Source organism: Eretmochelys imbricata, chromosome 5 (genome assembly GCF_965152235.1).
Source record: "Eretmochelys imbricata isolate rEreImb1 chromosome 5, rEreImb1.hap1, whole genome shotgun sequence".
In the NCBI taxonomy this organism is placed as follows: Eukaryota; Metazoa; Chordata; order Testudines; family Cheloniidae; genus Eretmochelys; species Eretmochelys imbricata.
The window spans coordinates 80,151,338-80,172,787 of record NC_135576.1 but is presented as its reverse complement, the minus strand read 5'-3'; positions in this window follow the sequence as shown (position 1 = coordinate 80,172,787).

Here is a 21,450-nt window from a genome sequence, read left to right as displayed (position 1 = left end):
GCTGTCCGCACCTGCAGGCACCTCCCCCGAAGTTCCCATTGGTTGTGGTTCCAGGCCAATGGGAGCTGCGCCTTCAAAGCCGGTGCGTGTGGAGCCCTCCTGGCCAGAGCTATGTGGACACACCGAGTCCAGTATGGAGCCTGCGAGCCCCACCAATCCCCATCCCCAGCAGGGGTCACCATGGCCTGCCCCCTCCCCCCAGCACCAGCGGAGGTCCCAGGCCACTCCCTCCAGCAACCACAGTGCCTCCGGACTGCGCCCTCCTCCCCCCCACACAAGCACCCAAGTTTTAGTTAGGGGTATATAGTAGAAGTCATGGACGGTGATGGGCCGTGAATTTTTGTTTACTGTCTGTGACCTGTCCATGACTTTTACTAAAAATACCCATGACTAAAATGTAGCCTTAATCATGAGATATGGGGACACGGTATTCCAGTTGAGAGCATGCCATTGATTTACATAAGCTTCAGTGTTCATTTCTAACGCATTCTTTTTGCATCCCAACTTTTTTTTTTTTTTTGGATCAGTGGTAGGCTTTAAAGAGATATTTTACTGGGTTGCCCACAAACAACACCTGGGCTTTTTGAAACTCTAAATATATGTCAGTTGCTTCTTTATTTGCTATCTTGCTGATATGCTCAAAGAATTCTTTTTGATTAGAGAGGCATGATTTCCCCCTTTTGAAGTTGTGAAAGGTGTGTATTACTATTTATCAGTATTATGATTGTGCCCAAATGCACCAGTCAAGATCAGGGCTCCATTGTGCTGAACACAATACAGATGTATAATAAATGACACCCCATGCCCCATCATATTATGATAATCTAGGTGTTTTATGATTCTGTTTTTAATGACCATTTTAACTAGTTTTTCTGTTATTGAAGTAAGACTCCCTAATCTGTAAATCCCAGGACCATTCCTTGTATCTTTCTTTGAACTTACATTTACAGTTACATTTACAGCTTCTTAGTCTTCTGGTATATTTGCATTTTTGCAGTTCTAAAGTCATGATTTTTCTTTTTTTTTTCTCCCATGACAAACACCGAACTTTAATGTGATTAGAAATAAAATTTAGTGGAATACGATTTGATTTATTCAGATACCATTTGATTTTATAGCACCTTTCGTATTTCAAGTAGGTCAAATAAATTTACAAAGAAGCGAGTTAGATATTGGCAGGGGAGTTAATACATAGGCAAATCTAGCAGTCATGATGTCTTGGCAATAGTGCATACACAGGCCTGGTCTGGAATTCAATGGCACTCTGCATGGGGTCCACCTGTCAGATGGAATTGCATGATCTTAGTTTTTTTTTTAAAAAAAGAAGTCTTAATATTGTGGGAATAATTTTGTGTCCACAGTTACACATGGAAGCCTTTAATTACAGCCACAGTTAAACCCAGGCAGGTGCCTGTTTGTCTGACAGTACCCAGAAATCAGGGAGCTAGACATCTAAATGAGTTCAGTTGCAGGCTCATAATTGCAACCCCACCACTGGAGTCTGGGTGGAAGCCCAAATAAAATTAGGTGCTAAAACCTGTTTTATTGATATGGGCATTAAAGCCTCCTCTCAGTAAAGGACAAAGGACTATTTTAAACTCCCACCTAGACCGGTACTAGAGATGTACAGAAAGTCCCTTGATTTAATATCTTAACCGCAGAATGATGCCTGCGTAGTCCTACAAGTGGCACTGTAGGTACTGCTTCTTAGTGAGACTAAGCCCTGGTGTGGTGCTTGAACCTATGACTTGATGGCCACAGGTGACAGTGATAGTAACAGAACCATAGTGTCACAACCACTATATGTAGATCCAAGTATGACTTGCAGCTCTATTATTTAATAGATGTAAATTCATCCCTCTCAGCTTCTCTTCTGCTGCTCTTTTTTGTCTCTGACAGTCACTATCAAAGCATCACTGGTACAGCATGTCCTTGGTTCAGTGCAAGGCCCTCAAGACAGAGCCTAAGTATCACAGCAAAACCAACAGCAGGAAAAGTAAGGACATTTAAGAAATAAAAAATGGATTTGGACTCCATACCTAAAAGACCTAGTTTAAGGCTGAAAATTGTGTTGGAATCAGACATGCTGTGACTTGTAAAGGAGCAGTTCAAGCAGCCTTATATGAAATTCAATCCTTTTAAAAGCACAATTGACAGAAAATCCTGAGCCTGTCATTAATCTTTCTTATCCAGAAAAGGGCTAGATTCTCTTCACAGCACACTTGGCAGTCTCTTCATTGACTGGCACAGGATTGAGTTAGCAAGCACTGGAAAATGAAAGGCCATATCATGCTGGGACGCCCCAGTAATCCCATTAGCATAGTTTCTGCAAAGGGGCTGCCATCTTCAGGAGACATTTGTGCCACTTCCAAGGTGGCAGTAGGCAGCTTCTCCCAATGATTTCAATATTGAGCCAGCAAGTGATGACCCATGCCATCATCAAAATTACAGAATGACAGAGCCTGGGAAATTGGATGGATGTCATGGGGCAGCTGTGTGCCTTTTCAGGTATCAGACAGTTTAGGACAGAGTGGAAAAGCTTATATTAAAATTGCTCTTTCCAATATATCCTGGACAGTTCATGCACTTAGATTATACATGCTCCTTTTCCTCCTCCTCCTCCTCCCTGGCTCTATAGACCATGGAGGTCTAGAGCTGGGCGAAATAATGGATTTTTTAATTTTTTGGGGGTCTCTGGAAATTCCAAAAAATTGAGAGAATTTTTCAGGTTGTACTGAAAACAAACTTTTCTGGAAACTTTTGGTGAATCAAAAATGTTTTTGTTTCAACCCGACTTGAATTTTTTCAGTTTGATTTTTTGGGCATTTTCACAAAAGCAAAGGAGGACTAGAATCACAAAAAGGCATGGGAGGGGAAGGAGGAAGTGGCCATCCTTATAACCTTTAGCCTAGTGGTTAGGGAACTCATCCAGGATATGGGAGACCTAATTTGTGGGTGGGGCAGGGCAGAAAGGCTAATTAAGCCATTAGCCAGCACTCACAAATAGGCACAGGAAGGAAGTGGAAGAGGGAAAGCAGGCAATAAGGGAAGAGAGAGATTGCTGTCCCCTGCTTGTAACAGAAGCTATGTATATTATGAAGGTGGTGGGAATACACTGGTAAATAAATTGCACAAGGTTTTGGAACAGCACAAGGGTCTCTGCATAGTTTGTAGACTGAGACAGAAGCAGGATCAAGATGGCCCTTTTACAGAAGGGTAGAGCCATAGCACTAAGCATTCTGATCAGTCCTTGGCCAGTGGAACAGCTCACTGGGAGCCATGTTTACTCCTGTCACTTTAGAGCAGCCCTGAAGCATTGCCTCCAGCATGGCAGGGATGTAAAGAGATGTAATGCCATCTCTCCTTCAGGTGCATTGAGTTCATCTCAGGAGCACATGAGTATTCAACTCAGAATCTGCAGAACTGAGGCTTTACTTCTAGAAAAGTTCTTAGCCCTCTTATGTTCAGAGAAGGGATCAAGGGAAACAGAAGGAGAGTCAAGATATGGAGGAATTGGAAATGACTAGGGAGCTGAGTGAGGGTAAAGAGGACAGAAGCCAAGAGAAGGGCCAGGGTTACCAGTCTGTTCTGAGGCCCCACTATGTTTGGATGCTATAATTATCACATATTGCTAAAGACATTTGCTATTCTGCCTGACATAAACCTACTTGGGACTGTTTTGGACATCACTGTTGTGTACCTGAAAAACTGATGCAATATGGTGATTGAGGACTATTTGAATAGACTAGCTTCGATATGTCTTCAAGAATTGGCCCAAGAAATGAATATTGCTCGTTTACATTAGGAGACTCAGAAAAGTTAAGGCAAATCAGCTAGAGGCATGAAGTCAGTCTGCATAAGTTAAAGTGCATTAACCCTCCCTTATGTGGGTTATCCTTTATGTGGGATACTTTCATTCTCGTGTAAAGTGGCCTTATTTCCCTTAATTTAATCTTCCTCCAAATCTTTTTTTTTTGTCGCAAGTCTGAATGTTTTAGATGAAGGAAATGTTTGTCTAGCTATTGTGCTTAGGAACAAATAGTAGTGCTGAAATGTCCCCTAATCACAGTATAATTATGCCATCTACTGTTCTTTTTCTAGTATCACATATGAATTGTCTTGAGAAGTCTGTTCTGTGAGCACACTTAATAAACTGACAGGTAATTTATAGGCAAGCTGCATTTCTATGGAAGTAATGTCCAACTTTTTGCATGAGGAAAGTATAGAATGCTTTTTTTTTTAAAGTACACATTTTAGTGAATCATTAAACATCATTTTCCTCATGCCTTCTTAATCCCTTGACAACCTTTTCCGTGACAAAGTTTTTAAATATAAATGTACCAATTGGATTATTACTTTTCCCTTTCATGATTCAATCCCTGGAGACCAAGGTAAAATCCAGATTTGCAGAGAACTGCACATTAATCTGACTGGATTCTGCCAGCACGTGACATTGTAATGCAGTACAGACTGCTCAGGTTCAAAGATCGCTGGGAGGAAAGTCAGAAGAAAGAGGTGATAAAAAGGAGACTTCCTTCCTCTGTTGCTTCAGGAGAACAGCACATGTGGTTCTGAATTGCCTGAAATATAGGACATCCTGACAGAACTCAACTCATTCAAATGGCTACTATTCATAGGACACTGACTTCCTAGTTGATGGTTTGAATTTAATTTAAGTTAATACAAGAAAATGAATATATTTTGGCACCTCTCTGAAAATGTTTGGCACTTAATAGATTAAACTATTCCTCCTTTTAACATAGTGAAGAGCTGTATTTTCCAAAATGATGCCTTCCCTCCTCCCCCCCAAAGAATGGATGGTCTTGTGGCTAGGGCACCAAATTGGGATATAGGAGACTTGCATTCCATTCATGACTCTACTTCCTTAGTGACCTTGTGCTAATCATTTAATCTCTATGTGCTTCAGTTCCCCAGAAAATGGGATAGTAGTATTTCCCTACCTCACATGGAGATTGTAAGGATACAGTCATGTTTGTGAGGCACTGAAATATTGTGGCGTTGGGGATCATGTAAACAACTAGAGAGACAGAATGAACACAAACCATCTTAGAAGCGCTAAAGTTCCACCAATTTTTCCTTTTAATCCCTTAACCCTCTATCTTCCCAGGGTATTGCTTCTGAGTCAGAAGTATTACTTCAGAATTATATATGTCCCCAGTTCTGTGATCTCAGAGACTCATTATATAGTTTCTCAGCACCTCCTATCCCGCTGAAAAGAGCTCAGGACACAAAGGGCTAAGCTAAGCAGGCAGTATGCTCCACTGCTTGGAAAGTTAGATGTTCTGGGTTCTATTCCCAGCTCTACATCTGACTTGCTATATCATCTTGGAGAAGTCTCTTAACCCTTCTCCTTTCCCTCCTTTGTAAAGCACCTTGGGATCTATGGATGAACCGTGCTAAATATTATTATTGTTATAACTAGAGTCAAACTTGCGTCCCACTGGACAGGCCATATGACAGTATTTCATATGCTTTTTTGTCTGAAAGCTGTATTAACAGTGAACACATAACAGGGAGAATGCTATGATAGTGAAAATGGTAAATTTGGAAATACAGAGAAAGGGGGACTTACAGTAGTATCCTTGCAAATAATATTTTGGGGACTGTCTGCAATATAATGAATAAAATACGGGAAGGGGAGTGAGGATTTTCATTTTGTGTTTGCAAACTCTGAGGTACCCTATTTTTGCCTTTGCTAGGATAGTGGAATAATGAAATACTTCTTACTTTCGAAGTTTCCTCTGAACATTTGTGGCTTGACCTGAAACATAGGTAATTCTTATCCCATTCTTTGGACTATTGGGAAAATTAGCTGTGACACTGCACCCCATATTTGTTATGGTAATATTAATATGATAGGATTATGGCATAAGTATGTATTTTGTACAAGATAAGTCATGTGAGGTGTCATTGAAAAAGTTAGGATTTGCTGAATATGATTATCCTATTAGTATGCATGTATCACTTTTGTATCTGAAGTTATAAATACTGACTATGTATCTGTACTTCAAATGTAGTTACACCTGGGTAACGCCCACTACACAAGATGCTTTCAGTCTAGTTAGCTGGTTGGGAAGAGCCTATCCAGGGCAATGAACCATTACAGAAAACAATAAGCCTTACAAGAAGCTTATCTCCCACCTGGTGAGCCTTCCTGAGAACACTTGAGACAGCCTTTAAGTAACGGCTGCTATGACTCTTCAAGGACATGTGACCAGGACACACAATTCCAGACTCCATTTTGGGATGTCATTGTTTTTCCACAAACTGGTCTGGGAACTGAGCTTTGAAACAAAGGGTTCCCGCCATATCCTAAAGCTATATAATGCAGGGAGTAACATGATTTGTGGTTCTTCACTTGCCACACAGTAAGACACTTGGAAACACCTGAGGAACAAAAACTGAACTGAGGGAAGTGCTGGACCCAGGCTAAAGGGATTTCTAGCCTGTGTATGAAAGACCTGGAGATTCTAAGCTGTAAAGCAAGGGCAGCTTGTCTCATAAGAATCTGCAGCCTACTGTCTCATCAGCCAGGGTGAGAATTTGCTAGTTTATATCCTGTCTTTCTAGTATCTTAGACTTAGTTTGCATTTTGTTTATTTACTAGGTAATCTGCTTTGATATGTTCGTTATCACTTGTAATCACTTAAATCTATCTTTAGTAGTTAATAAATTTATTTTGCTTTAATCCAAACCAGTGAACTTTGACTGGAGTGCTTGGGGAAAATCTCTGCTTGGTTACCACAAGTGTGCATTGCTCTCTTCACATTGAGGGAGAGGCGGACTGGGTATTAAACCCATACACTGGCCAGATTTGACCAGAGCAGGACAGTACTGCTTTGAGGTCATAGGCTGAGCAGCTGGTGGTTAGAAAGCCTGCATATAACTGCAGCTGTGTGTGTCCCTACCTGTGTGAATGCTGGTGAACGTGCAGGCTGGAGGGCTTTGCAGCTTATTACAGCAGCACAGTGTGAGAGGGAGCCCAGGCTGGTAGGTCACAGGGCTCTGTGGTACCTCAGTTCCAGGGGAACCTGTCACACTAGCATTTAAAAAAGAATCTGCAAACCCCAGTGCATTTTCATAGGAAAAATACACATAGAAGCATACAGCAAACCAGCCCCTGTATTGCAAACATATATATCAAAGCATGAAGTATGCCAGTCTCATGACAGAAATATATTTATGCCAGCAAGCAATATCCCATTTAAAAAATTCATACAAGAGCACAGAATAAGTCAATTTCTATTGCAAATATACATAAAAGAAAATGGCAAATCCCACTAGAGCTGGCCTGGGTTTAATGAATCCTTATCACATTGACACAGGGAGATTTCTTGGTGTTTGGGGAAACAGCCCCCAACTTCCCCAATGAACAACAGGGGAATACAGCAAATAGATGGGGGGCGGAGGGTGGGGGTGGGGAAGAGTGCAAAGTAACAGTGAGGGGAAAAGATCTGTTTATGGCTTAACTACTTCCTGGACTCATTACAGCTCTGTGTATATTGTTTATTGAAATTGTTCCTCTGAGGCAGGGTGACAACCATTATGTACCTGCCCTCATGAAAGCTAGAGGCAAGGTTTTAGATATCTATAGCTGATTATTCCAGACCCACCTGCTGTTAAACAGACTCCACAGACCAAGTAAATGCTCCTCTGACCTATGAATCCAGGCCTCTCATGCACCCTGGATAGCGCTGTCTATTAACAAAGAAAAAGGGACCCACTGGCTTTCATTTCATGGAAGTTTCTGGTTTAATAACTTTTTTGATATCTCTTACACTGGGAAATATCTTTCAGTTTTTTGTTGGACTAGGGGATTCCAGACCAGATAAATACACTAAGAGAAAGAGGTGTCAGTGTCTCCAGAAAGAAGAAACATAACCCAGTTGACAGAAGGGAGGGGTGGGTTTTATGGGGCTTTTCCAATGTGTTTTGGGACCACGTTAATGTATATGGCATGATCTTTTGTGATTCTCACTACCTATGTGCAGCCCTTGCCTGAGCTTTCAGAACCCCACACCATGAACTATATAGAAACTCCAATATGCTGCATGGTGTATTAATGTGAAATTAGAACTCATTGATTGTATTATAAGAGCTTTAGTGACTATGGCTTTGGTATGGAAATAAAGGGAAAATACCAGCATGACATAATTTTATGAAAGAGGCAAGATCATTGAGAAAATACAATTGCTTTGTGTTGATATTTCTCTCTCTTTAGTCATACAATGTCTCTTCCTACCTCCTGAAATTCTAAGTTTTATTGTATTTCCATTGACTGACTGCCAGGATATCCACTAATGAGAGCAGAGGGGATCTGGAGCTGGCTTAGTTGAACATATCCAATAAGCTGTTGGTAGCTTCATCAGGTGCTTTTTTTCACTTAGACTCAATAGATTTGCCTTTTAAGAGGTATAGCCAGCATGAAAGAGAGACCTGGAAACTCATTGCATAGCAGGGCATGCAGGGCTGGCCTTACCATGAGGCGAACTGAGGTTGCCACCTCAGGTACCAGACTGTGGGGGCGCCACTAGGACCCAGAGTGTAGAAAATTGTGTCTGCTGCTTGTGCATATGTATTCTCTCTGCTCTAGATGCACAGAGATGGTGGAGTGCTGTGCTGGAGGAAGGAGTGCACAAGAGACATAACAGGCAGGCAGGAGGAAAGGTGAGAGGGAATAACAGAAAGCAGCAGGAGCTGCAGGGAGAGAGAGGAGGAGGAGCCTCTTTTGTACCTCACTAGCACCCCCAGGAGCCTGGACTGATTAACACCAGCTTCTCAGGGAGCTTCCTGTTTCCTGCTGCTTCCCTGAGCCCACTTGAAGAGAACAGGCAGTCAGCTGAAGTAGTAGGAGCCAGTTAGGTCCTTAAGATGCTGATATCTTCCCTCACTCAGGCCCTGCTACCAGCCTGCTTATTTATCCCCTTCAGATGAGTGTTGAGAGCCCCTATAGCTGGCACAGAACAGCAGTCATGAGTGAAAGAAGAAAACAACCCCAGCATTCAGAAAAAGAAAGATAGCAAAGGAAGCTTTTCTATCTAAGCAGGAAGGAGCTCTCCTGAGATATATAGACACAAATGTTCACTGTGAGCCTTCTGACCCCAGTGAGGATGTGAGTGGTGAGGAGATGCTTGATCTTCCAGTTAGAGTGCAGGTGACCTGACAGCTACTGCAGCATCCATATCTCCATCTCAAATGGATGTAACCGTGCACGTTCCTGAAGAAAAGTGTAGATCAGAGAAAAGTGTGGTGGAGGCGCAAGAAACAGCTGCTGCTGAGTTTAGTTCCTTAAGTCTAGATGATCCTGGACTGTGAACCCACTTGAGCAGTAGCCTAAGGGACTTCCTTGTACTGCATGGGCCACAGCAAGAGGAAAAACTTCATGTTTCCCAAAGACAATGAAAATAGAAGTTTCCATTCAACACATTACTGGCATGAAATCCCCAATGGTGACAAAGTGGAGAGTCCATGGCTTATGTACTCAAAAACACAGAATGCTGCATACTGTTTTTGTTGCAAACTCTTCCAGTCTAATGTTCCAGCCACATTGGGTTCTACAGGAACAAAGTACTGGAAAAATCTGGCTAGAAATCTGGCATGCCCTGAGAAGGCAGCAAATCACCAGGGAGCATTCCATAGGTGGAAAGAGCTTGAGATGAGACTAAGGGTAAAGGCCACCATAGATGATCAGCATCAAGAGAAGATTGCATCAGAGTCTCTTTACTGGCAAAATGTTCTGAAAAGGCTCATTGCCATTGTGAGAATGCTTGCTACCCAAAACCTAGCACTGTGTGGCACTTCAGATCAGCTGTATGTGCCAAACAATGGAAACTTCCTTAAAATTGTGGGGCTGATGGCTGAGTTTGATGCTGTACTCCAGGAGCATCTAAGAAGAGTCACCACCCAAGAAATGTACACACACACCACTACCTTGGAAAAACAATTCAAAATGAGATCCTACAGTTACTGGCAACAAAAGTCAAACAGAAGATTATGGTAGCTCTGAAGTCAGCAAGGTATTATTCTGTTATTCTGTTATGCACACCTGACATCAGCCATATGGAACAAATGACTTTAATGGTGCATTTTGTAACAACAAAACCTAGCTGTCCCTGCAATGGTGACTGTCAGAGAGCATTTTCTAGAATTTATTGACATTGATGATACTGGGGAGCTGGTATGACAAATGTGCTGCTTAAAAAGCTGGAAGATAGGGGAATTGCGATAGCTGACATGAGAGGTCAGGGCTACAATAATGGTGCCAACATGAGAGGAAAGAATGGAGGAGTGCAGACACGGATCAAAGAGTTAAACCCTCGAGATTTTTTTGTCCCATACAGTTCTCATTCATTGAACTCGGTGGTCAGTGATGCAGCATCAGCTTTTAGTGAGGCTGCTGAATTTTTTAATGTAATTCAAAGCATCTATGTATTTTTCTCTGCATGAACTCATCAATGGCAAATTTTGAAGCAACATCTGGGAACATCCCCTCTGACATTGAAACCACTGAATGCCATACGATGGGAAAGTCGAGTGGAGGTGATAAAGCCTATCAAACACCAAATTGGGAAGATAGATGATGCCATAGTTGCCATTATGGAGGATAATGCTATGACAGAAACTGTTCATGGGAGAACAGTGGCAGAGGGAAATGGAATCACCAGAAAAATACATAACTTCAAATTTCTGTGTGGCTTAGTGTTGTGGCATGACATACTGTTTGAAATAAATATTGTACGCAAGAGACTCCAAGGTGTTGACCTTTATATATCTGGACCAATGGAACAACTGGACAAAGCAAAGTCATACCTACAGTCTTACCGGTCAGATGAGGGATTTCAAAACGTTCTGAAGAGTGCACAGAAGTTGGCAGAGGAACTTCACACTGAAGCTATTTTCCCACCCTTTCAAGAATACAAGAGTCACCAAAGAAGAAGACATTTTGATTATGAGGCCTGGGATAATCCCATAAGAGGCCCCAAACAACAATTCAAAGTTGAATTCTTTAACCAGGTGCTAGATTGTGTAATACAGTCAGTTGAAGAACGTTTCATGCAGCTCAAGGAACACAGCAGTATATTTGGGATGTTGTATGACATTCCAAAACTCCTCACTATACCTAAAGAAGACCTACACCAGCAATGCAGGGCACTAGAGACAGTGTTGACACATGATGACATGCACAATATTGATGTGAGTGATTTAGGTGATGAACTGAAAGCCCTTTCAAGATACATTTCAGCAGGATCAACTCCAAAGGCTGTTCTGGACTATATGTGTACAAATAAGATGACCACCCTCTTTCCAAATGCTTTTGTTGCCTTCCTGTAACAGTTGCCAGCGGAGAACGCAGCTTCTCCAGGCTGAGGTTAATAAAAACACATCTACGCTCAGCAACGACACAGGAGAGGCTGGTCGGCCTTGCAACCATCTCAATAGAACATAAGCTGGCCCAGACTGTGGACCTTCAAGAAGCAGTTCAAATCTTTGCAACCAAGAAGGCATGGAAAGCATCACTTTGATTATTGAAACAAATAAAAATGCCAGTGTTTACTATGTAGACAAGAAAAGTTAAATTTGCTGTTCAGGCATTTTGAAGTTAAGTGTTACTTAAAATTTTTGAACAAGGCATTTTAAGTTTTTAGTTCTTCTTTATTGGGGTAGGTAGCAGAGCAGTACCACGAGAGGAGCAGAACAGGAAGAAGGCAGAATTGAGAGCTTTCAAAGTTTTGGCCCAAGCGAGGGGGCAGGGGGGCATCATTTGAGCTCCCCGCCTCAGGTGCCAAAATGTTGCATGCCGGCCCTGAGGGCATGGGACTGGTTGTTCAAATCTGAGCCACAAAAGATTCATCTGAACAAAATGAGCTTCAAACCAACATTTTGCCATGACTTGCTCAGAGCAGAGGAAGAACTCCTCCTCCTCTCCCCGGCTCTGTTCCCATCTTCTGTACCTGGTGATGGTTCAAGTGAGGACTCTGAGCCAGGGAATATGCAATGATAATACTAGCAGTAGAACTTAGTGGTTGCTGTGGCTTTTTTAGGCCCTGATTTTCCCACAATAGGAAGAGCAGCACCAGCACTAGACAGGGGAAGAAGATGATGTATCTCAGCTGGGAATCACCAGTTTGCCTCTACTCTTCTAAAGAAAGGTCTGTTTTCCCTGCCAGTTCCTCCTGCCCTCCTGGGCGAGAGAAACATGGAGAATTGTTCCCCCCAACCTCGTCTCCAATACAGTGGAGGGGGCAGAAAGACAGACCTGAGTCTCCACCCTTGGGGCAACCACAGAGAAATAACCATATTTAGGTTAGGCACAAACTTTCTCTTCCAAACTCTGTTATAAATGCAGCAGATGGTTAAAAATTTTCTAGAGAAGAAACTCTCTGCCCTCACCCCAATTTGTATTTCTTTTTACATCAGTAAAGATTCTCCATCTTGTGAAATTCTTCACCTTGGTAGAAATTGGAGTGGGGAGCATCAGGGATGTGTCCCTACTGAACTACATAGATTGCGCGTGCATGTGCACACAAACAAACTTTTGTTTGTCTGGCTATGGCCCCGCTTGGGACACGAATTCCTTATAGATCCATTTTTTTCTTGTCCCCTTTCTCTGCCCTTTCTTGTATCCCATCGTTATAAGATGACACAATGTTGACACATACCACCAAGATTTCCGATGACAGCCAGTAAAATGGATGAGTTCCTCCTTCTATTTTGACCATCGATTACTGTGCTGTGATTTGTGATTTTTGTGCATACATGCTTAGAGCTTTGCAGCCAGAGTTTGTTGCAGGCGTTTGTGGAAGTTTAAGTTGGAATTTGAGGGTCTGTAGAAGTTTGAGACTTTCATTTTGTGAGCACTGGAAGTCAATGCATTTGCTGCTAGAGGCTGTTGGTTTCAGGGAGCTGCTCCACAGCAGGCACAGACAAGACTGTATCACGCTTAGGGCAAATAGTGGTGAGGTGCCTCACAAACCTGGGTACTCCAGGGGAGCATCACAGTTGTCTAGTGGATTGGTCATAGGGCTAGGAGACAGGAACTCTTTAGTTCTTGGGGTGGGCTGGGGGGAAGTCACTTAGTTACAAGTCATCAGTTTTCTCATCTGTAAAAAGGGGATATTTTCCTACCGTCCAGGAGTGTTGTGGGGACTAAAGTGCAGCACAAACACTGAAAATGGGAACTTAACGTGTAAAAGTGCTATTACTATTAAAAGCTCACAAACTGGCAAAAGAACCAAACTACAGAACACTGCATAGCAAGCACTTGTATATGAGAGACCTTACTGTTACCCTAAAAACTACCATAGGTTTGGTCTGTACTATGACTCGTATCAAAAGAAAAAGAGAAAAATACATTTCTGGAACTCTTTGACTTTCTCCTCAGGTGATGGCAGGCTGTGGTGTGTTCTGAACGTAACAATATAGTGCCTGTAGCTCCATTTCAGATACTTTCCAATATAAATGAAATTTCAGGATGCTCTGGCCTCCAAAGAGCTATTTAGAATTTCCAGGGATTGTATGTTCTGACAACAGACCCTTGTTTGTAAAGTTTTGGTGGATGATTATTCTTATTTATTCATGTTGCAGCAGCACTCACTGTTCTTGCTGCAGTACAAATACATACCAAAAAGACAGTTCCTTCCCCAAAGAGTTTATAATATAAGTAACATGAATAAAGACACATGAATACAGGGGGATGCAGACAGCTGAGGAAGCACAAAGAAGCAATATTGGTCAGAATGATAGACCATGGTCTCATCACACCAACTGCCTAAACATTTGTCAAGGTTTATGTAGGCATCACAGCAAGAGATTTTTAAGGAGGGATTTAGAAAAAAATTCTTTATTTGTGGTAAACAAAGATGTTCAAAATCCATCATTTGCACCCATATTGCCTCCCCTCTCACCCGTCCTCCTCAAGGGTCATCATGAGAGTTTGAACCCTTCAGCTAACGAGCTTCAGCACAGACCTCTACCACTTCAGCTAAAGGAGTAGTAATTACCCTTTATGAGAGCCAGCGCTAGAGGGGGATTTGACATAAACTTTGCCCGTGGCTCATGTAATCTACATGCTTTTATACAAGCATTTTAATTTCAGTCCAAAGGAAGAGCAATGGAGAGGAGGAATGGATTTGTTTGAAGCATCTTTTCTCGGCACATCTGCACAGAGTAAAGCAGGGGACCCAGCTCGAAATGTCTAGAAGAGTATGGAAGTTACTAAGCATTTTTGATAGTTTTTCGTGAAGCCATATAGAAAGCCACCATTACCAGCAGGCAGTTCTTCATGTCTTACACATCTTGAGTCTGAGAGCTGAGCCAATAAGAGCTTGGGGTGGGGAAGGTAAGGGGGAAATATGTTATACAGGAGCTATTAAGGGTACTAGTGAATTAGCTGATGATGGTGCAAGGCCAGAAGGTGTGTCTGCTTTCGTGACTGGCTTTCCACACCTGTATCATTTTGGCTATGGGCAAGATTTCCCATCTCACCACAGCAAGTCAGCTATTACCACAGGACAGAATGCTGCTAGCTAGAAGAATTGACTGACTAGGCTTTCTGTTTGCTGAGAAGACGGAAGACATCACAGTTTCATTCCAGTTCTGAAGAATCCAGGTGAATCCAGATGCTCTAGACTGAGAAATCATCTCTGAAGAAATTCAGGGAGTATAATGGGGTGTGTGTGTATGTATATGTACACCCACCAAGGCAGAGGAGGAACTTTGTCACTATATATATATATATAAACAGTCCCATGCATACATAATTACAGTGATGACTCTGAAGTTAAGATACTTCTGATATTAATATAATGTCTGTGCTAAAGAAATGTCAATGTTATGGTGAAACCCTACTTTGAGATCGAGATATAACAAACCAGTCTTGCATGTCATCAGTGTGCACTGTATAAGCAACAGAAAATTTGTGAAGATCTGCATTTGAACAGATTGTTAGGTAGTAAGTCTACCTTTTCAAACAAAAGTGGGTAGAGTATTTCAATTAAAACATTTCATTGTTTGATTTTAAATGTTACTGTTTGTATATTAAGCAATAGCTTTGGGTTTGACTCTGTGTAATGCTTCCTGAAAAGACCGAACTCTGGCTTGTGCTTTAGCAGAGAATATACAGGAGATATAGGAAAAGTGCAGAGAGAAGCGTAGTACACTGTACGTGGCCCTTATAGATTTAACAAAAGTCTTTGACACAGTTAGTTGGTCAGGGCTTTATGTTGTTCTGAGGAAGTTTGGTTGTTCACCTATATTGTTAAACCTTGTGAAATCCTTACATGATGGCATGAAGGCAACTGTAATGTATAAAACCCAAGAGTCTGACTCGTTTAACATCAACAAGGGCGTAAAGCAGGGTTGCGTACTGGCTCCTACTCTGTTTAACGTTTACTTCTTAGTCCTGCTTCGACATGCTTTCTGTGATGTTTGAGACGGTGCCCATCTTAGCACTAGACATATTGGAGGTTTGCTTAATGTTGCAAAGTTCAGAACTAAGACGAAGGTGAAGGAGATCAACATAAGGGACCTGTTGTTTGCAGGTGATGCAGCCCTTGTGGCTCACAGTGTTGATGCATTACAACGTCTTATTACCAAGTTCTCTGACTCATGCAAAATGTTTGGGCTAGCAATAAGCTTGAAGGCTGTTATCATGCACCAAGGCCCTTCAGAACCAGTTCCAGATATCATCTTAGATGGCATTGGATGATGTTGATGAATTTTGCTACCTTGGCTCTAATGTTACCAGCAATGTAGATCTTGATGCTGAGCTCACTAGTAGAATCGGCAAAGCAGCCAGGAACTTTGATCTTTTGGAAGACAGAGCCTGAACAATAACAAATTGTCAACTAAAGTGAAAATCTGTATTTGAGACGTGTTTTAATCCTCTCTTCTATATGGCTCAGAAACACAGACAACTTATGCCAAACATACCAAAAGACTAAACGGCTTTCATATCAGATACTTGCATAAAATTCTTCAAATGAGATGGAAGACGGTGACAAATGTGGAAGTGTTAAATCATGTTGGTATATCATTCATGGGAACGTTGATTAGTAAGAAACTTAATGGCTTGGACGTGTCAAGCAAATGCTGGATTACAGGATCCCAAAGAGTGTGCTGTACTCTGAAGCTTGTAAAGGGATGCTTGCAAAGATGACTTAGTATCCTTTGGTATCACTTTGGATGATTGGGAAAGGGGTGCAGAATGCCGCTTAGCAGAGTCAGCTTATAGATGGAGCAAGGCGTTGCAAGGCAGACTGGATCAAGCTTTGGGATGACTGGCGTCTGAGGAGGAAAGAATCTGCTGCTCAGCTTCAGAGCATTGCTAGTGTGTGTGGGTGCTCTACCAGTAGACAGGATTGTCGTTTGCACATTGGACTCAGCAGCCATCAAAGAACTCATTGGTGCATACACCATGCTGTGTAAAGACGCAAGAGGTGCAGGAAAAAGGGTGCCTGTAAAGTAGTTGTACATAATTTGTTCTGAGGTTACATTACGCTTACACAGATATTTATTATATAGCAAATAATGTTTGGGATCAGAAATCCTTGTTTCTATTCCTGGCTCTGAAGGAGAGTGTAGCTTAGACATACAGTATAGCCAAGTGCCTAGATTTGGCACATTCATACTGGGTCTTCCATATTAAAAACAGGTTTTATCCCATGACTCCTAGAAGTGATGTTATGCAATTTCTCATATAACTAGTATGAGACTTTGCGTAATCATAAGGGCTGTGAAATGCACAGAAATATAAACCATCAGTGGAAGATGTGAGATTTGAACTCCTGGTGTGTTGACTCCAAGTTAAATGTACCTTCATTAAGCTACACTGTATTGGGGGGGGGGGTGCAGCAAAAGTTGGTCACGGCTGGAACATTACACTTGGAGTAGGAAGCCTGATTCAGCTGAAATGCAGAACATACTGCAAAATCCAGTACACTTAAGAGCTCCACTCTGGGCCTTAGAGTTGTCTGTTTCCTGCCTCCTAGTTGTCCAGCATATGTCCTCACTACTTGCACCCCCAAAACAATCAGGCCACTCCACATCAGCCAAACTGTATATCAAAATGTCATCTGATCTGTCCTAAAGATGTGTCATTTTGCCAGTGCTCTAAAGACAATAATGACTTTTTTTGTTTTCAGGGTCAATTATGTGGTGGTTTATATCCTCAAAACAAACAATGCCCAAATGAAGGCTGTTTGAGCTAAAATGTTAACGGTTGTAAGGAAACATATTTATACTGATATCAGAATAATTGTGTTGATTCTTAAAACAAAGCCCCAGTATTTTTTTCTACAGGAGCAAAAACAGAGAAAGCAGATGTGAGGCCTGCAGTGTGAGTGGGGATTTCTTTGCACCATTTCCCTGATGACTTGATGGAGTTTCCCTGCAATTTTCAAAATGATGTGAAGTTCTAGCTATACGATAGGGTAAATTTTGCAGTTTTGCTTTAAAATCTCATTATGTTGTTGTCCCTTGTGGTAAGAGTGGACAGATCATAAGAAAGCATATGCAAACTAGATGTTGTTCTAAAATTATTTGAGCACTGCAGAGTATTAGCAGTCAATTTGTACTCCATCTAAAACAGCCTGATGACCTGTAATGACTAGGATTTGAATCCTATAATCTGAATTTACTTAACAAGATAATTAAATATTTAAAGTCAGTTCATTTAGGGGCTAGAACGGATTATCTCTCCACACTCACAGATTTCTGTCCCTTTTATTAGTATGCACGGCTGTACATCCTCAATTTTTGTTATAGCTTTTCTTTCAAATCTCATATCTCTGCCTTTGTCATAGCAATTAGGACTCTGAAGAGATGTCGTTGTCCTAGGAACTGAGGGAAAAGAGAAATTATGAAACACTGAATAAGACAAAATGGGTCTAGTCCTCACTGCAGTGGAGAAAAGCACTCAGAAAAGTTAATTAAGCTCAGGAAATAGACAGCAAGATAATTAAGATTAGGCCTAATTTTACACGGAAGGCATTCTGTGCTGTTTTTACAAGAGACTAAAGAGACATCATGCAGAGAAACTCCAGGCCTTCAGTCAGAATCTCAAAAGATCGTTATGGCTGATGTTAAACAGATAGGCAAGCTAATGCGATGGGGGCAAATGTTGCTTTTTTACATGTTATTTTAATATAAAATTGTGCCATAAATGTAAACAAGAAATGAATAGGGAATTTATTATTACTGATAACTAGATATTTAAATGGTTTTTCAGCAAGGAAACAAACATTTAAAAAAGTTGGATGTGGTTGTTACTTCATCTGTCAGATTAAAACTTTGTGTACTGTACTGCAGTTTACTTCATTCTGGAAAATTACTGAGATACCTCTTTCATTTTGATTAGATCCGGCACACAGTGTCTGTTTTCCCATCATTGGGGTTCTCAAACAAATATGCCACTTCACACACAGGAATGGTGTGTTCCTAGCACTGCACATCAGCAACAAAATAATCCCTTTTGAGGTTGGAGTGGACTTTGCAATGGCCCTGTACCCAGTGTAGTGTTTTATAACCAGACATATGAAAATACTTGAAGGAGATGAAAAATGAAGTAAGAATACAGAATAAGGTATATTCATTACCTGTAGTGTGCAGGGTACTTATCTGATGTTTTTGAAATGCTTCTAAGTCTGTGCATAACAAATTACTCTGTCCTTTATTTGTGGCTAATATTTTAGATACCAGTTCTGCATTCTGGCAGGATTGGGCCCAGAGGTTGTTATTGTCTAACCCCTGAAGGATTCATGCAGGGTTCATGCACTTGGCAACATTCAGGGCACATCCTGAGTGTTGTGTAGGAGCAGTGCACACACAGCTCCTCTCAAGGGCATGAACCTTGGAAACTCGCCCAGATGACATGAACCGTGGGTAGCCTCCCAGGACTGGGCTCAAGGCCCGAGAGCAAGGAATGCGGTAGATAGAAATTGGTAAATAAGAATATTAAACAAAGCCAGTGTATTCCTTTTATCTGTTGGAGTATGTAATGCGCAGGAGGAGAGAAAGAATAAAAGAGAGGGTGGAAAGCTGACAAGGCAGACCAGCCTGCTTGCTTGCTTAAAGCCTTGTTCTGTCTTGTATTTGGACCGCAACAAACCCCTCTGTAGATTTTGTGGTCACTTAGAGGAAATAACTGCATAATACATTTTCTTTAAAACTGAACAGTCTGTCACTGATATTTTTCATCCACTATTGTTTGTGTTGTGCATGTTTTCTCAATCTGTAATCTCTCTCAATTTTACTGTTCTTCCTGAGATAAAAGGTCATCTCTCCTATGGAAAGAGTTGTGGAGTGAGAATGACTTGATTTTTTTTTAAACCATTTGACTCACTCTTATTAAAATATAGCTTAGTAAAGATGTAGCTAACTGTGGAGCTTTATTCCATCAGGAAGTGAAAGGGTTGGAGAACACTGTGTCTACCCAGAGGTCATTTCCCCTTGAAACTGGATTTATTCATTCTGATTTATGCAGAAGATAAAGGTCTTTTTCAAGATTCTTAATGAAATTAATAAGGACCAATAAGCAATTTATATATGATGAAGATGACGAGAAATCATGAGACTTAAAACAAATCTGGCAGTTAAAAATAAGCTGAATTTCAGGGAACTAAAGCCACCTTTTATTGGAGCCCTATCTCCTCCCTTTCACTCGCATTATTACATGCATTTGCAGTGGCAGGGAATTAGATTAGATAACCCAATACATCAGTAAACAAGTGTGCCCCAATTGTGTCTTGCTCTCCCAATGTTACAAGTAATCCAGCATTCCCAACTCCTGCTATTATAACACAAGTCTTGTGTAATTTGATGTTTTCCTTAAATCCTGGCTCCTGAACTTGTATGTGAGAATTTCAACTTTCATTTTACAAAAAGTGAGTATCTCGATCTCCAGATTATGGGAGGAAAAAAGCTTGAAGACATAACCCAAGTGCATTCTGAAGGCTCAGAAACCAGAACACAAATGAGACTCTTGGTGGTTTTTTTTTTGTTTTTTTTTTTTTAAACTCATGATTTTAACCCAATGTCATGAGTTCTTTTTGAAGCCTGACTTACGATTTTTGAATGCTTGGGGTTAGCTGTATTGAACTACACAAGTGATTCCTTGAGTGGAGAGTGACTTTTAGATGGATGGATTAAAAAAGAAGGATTTTCACAGTAGGTTTAATTTTCCACAACCATGGATGTTAGGAACATTTATTTATAGAAATGGCATGTATAGTATTATGTTCTATGTGTCTGAATTCTGCTTATTGACTGGGGTATATTTGTATTTCCACACGTGGGATTTAAGTGTGGCTATAGGCAGTAGGCACTGTGGTGTTCTATATATTCTTCCATAACAAACTTTGTATACATCAAAATAAGTTTAACTCTCAGCATTATGAGTTTACCCTGCCAACTCAACATCAGTTTGTGGTCTTTCCCCTAATGATTATTACACAAAAAGCAAAGCAAGTACTTTTATTTTAGATGAAGAAAGAAACCGTCTAAAATCTCCATGAGAGAGAATTATGTGTCATATGCTGTAAAATCTTAGATTGGCTCACAGCCTTGCTAGAAGACAAGCAGGCTGACTTACATTTAAAGATGCAATATCAGGAAGACTATAATTGCTAGTTCATACAGCACAATGCTGTAGGATGGAGAACACCTGCATGTTGTGTTCTCCTGCTTGAAATCATGGAGTTGTTACAGGGAGTGAAGTGGTCTGGTTAGATTTTTGTGGCATTAGGAGATGTGAAGGAAGCATCATTCTGTCCTGTTAGTGGAACACCCAATCTACATAGGATTTCCTGATGTCTGGGAAAGGGGCTATATTTGCTACAAAACTCTCTGGTTAGATTTCCTGATGTTGGCAGGGTGGGCTGGGACATCCCTCAGTGATACATGAGCTTTGTAATGAAAGAGCAGACCTAATCATCACTGTTATGTGACATGGTTAATGTCACGGATACAGGGCCGCATCTTAGAGCCCTTTTTATCAAGTGCACCCCTTCGTTGAGGGGGTTTGACTTCCTGTGGGTGCAGGCCACATTCTTCCCAGCCATATTATCTCAAAAAGTCCAACTAAGTTTGGCACCTGTAAGCCTTTTCCTCCAGGAGCCTGTGACAGCAGCTGATTAAAATGATTTAGAGCAAACCATTATTTATTTCTTCACCCACAACAAGAAGAGCAAAGACCTAAACACATACTTCCCCTGACCAAACCCTTAATCTTTCTTTGAGAGCTTTTGTAAGTTCTAGTTATCTCCATCTCTGGCTCGAAGAAGCAGACTGTCCTGTTCACAACATGTGCACACGCTCTCTCTGTCTCTGTGTCTCAGGGAGTCTGGGTGTCACACCCCCACTCCCCATCCTCACAGCCAGCATCTTTAAGGTTCAGGAGGTTTAGGATCCTCTTTAATCCTAGATATGGAATAT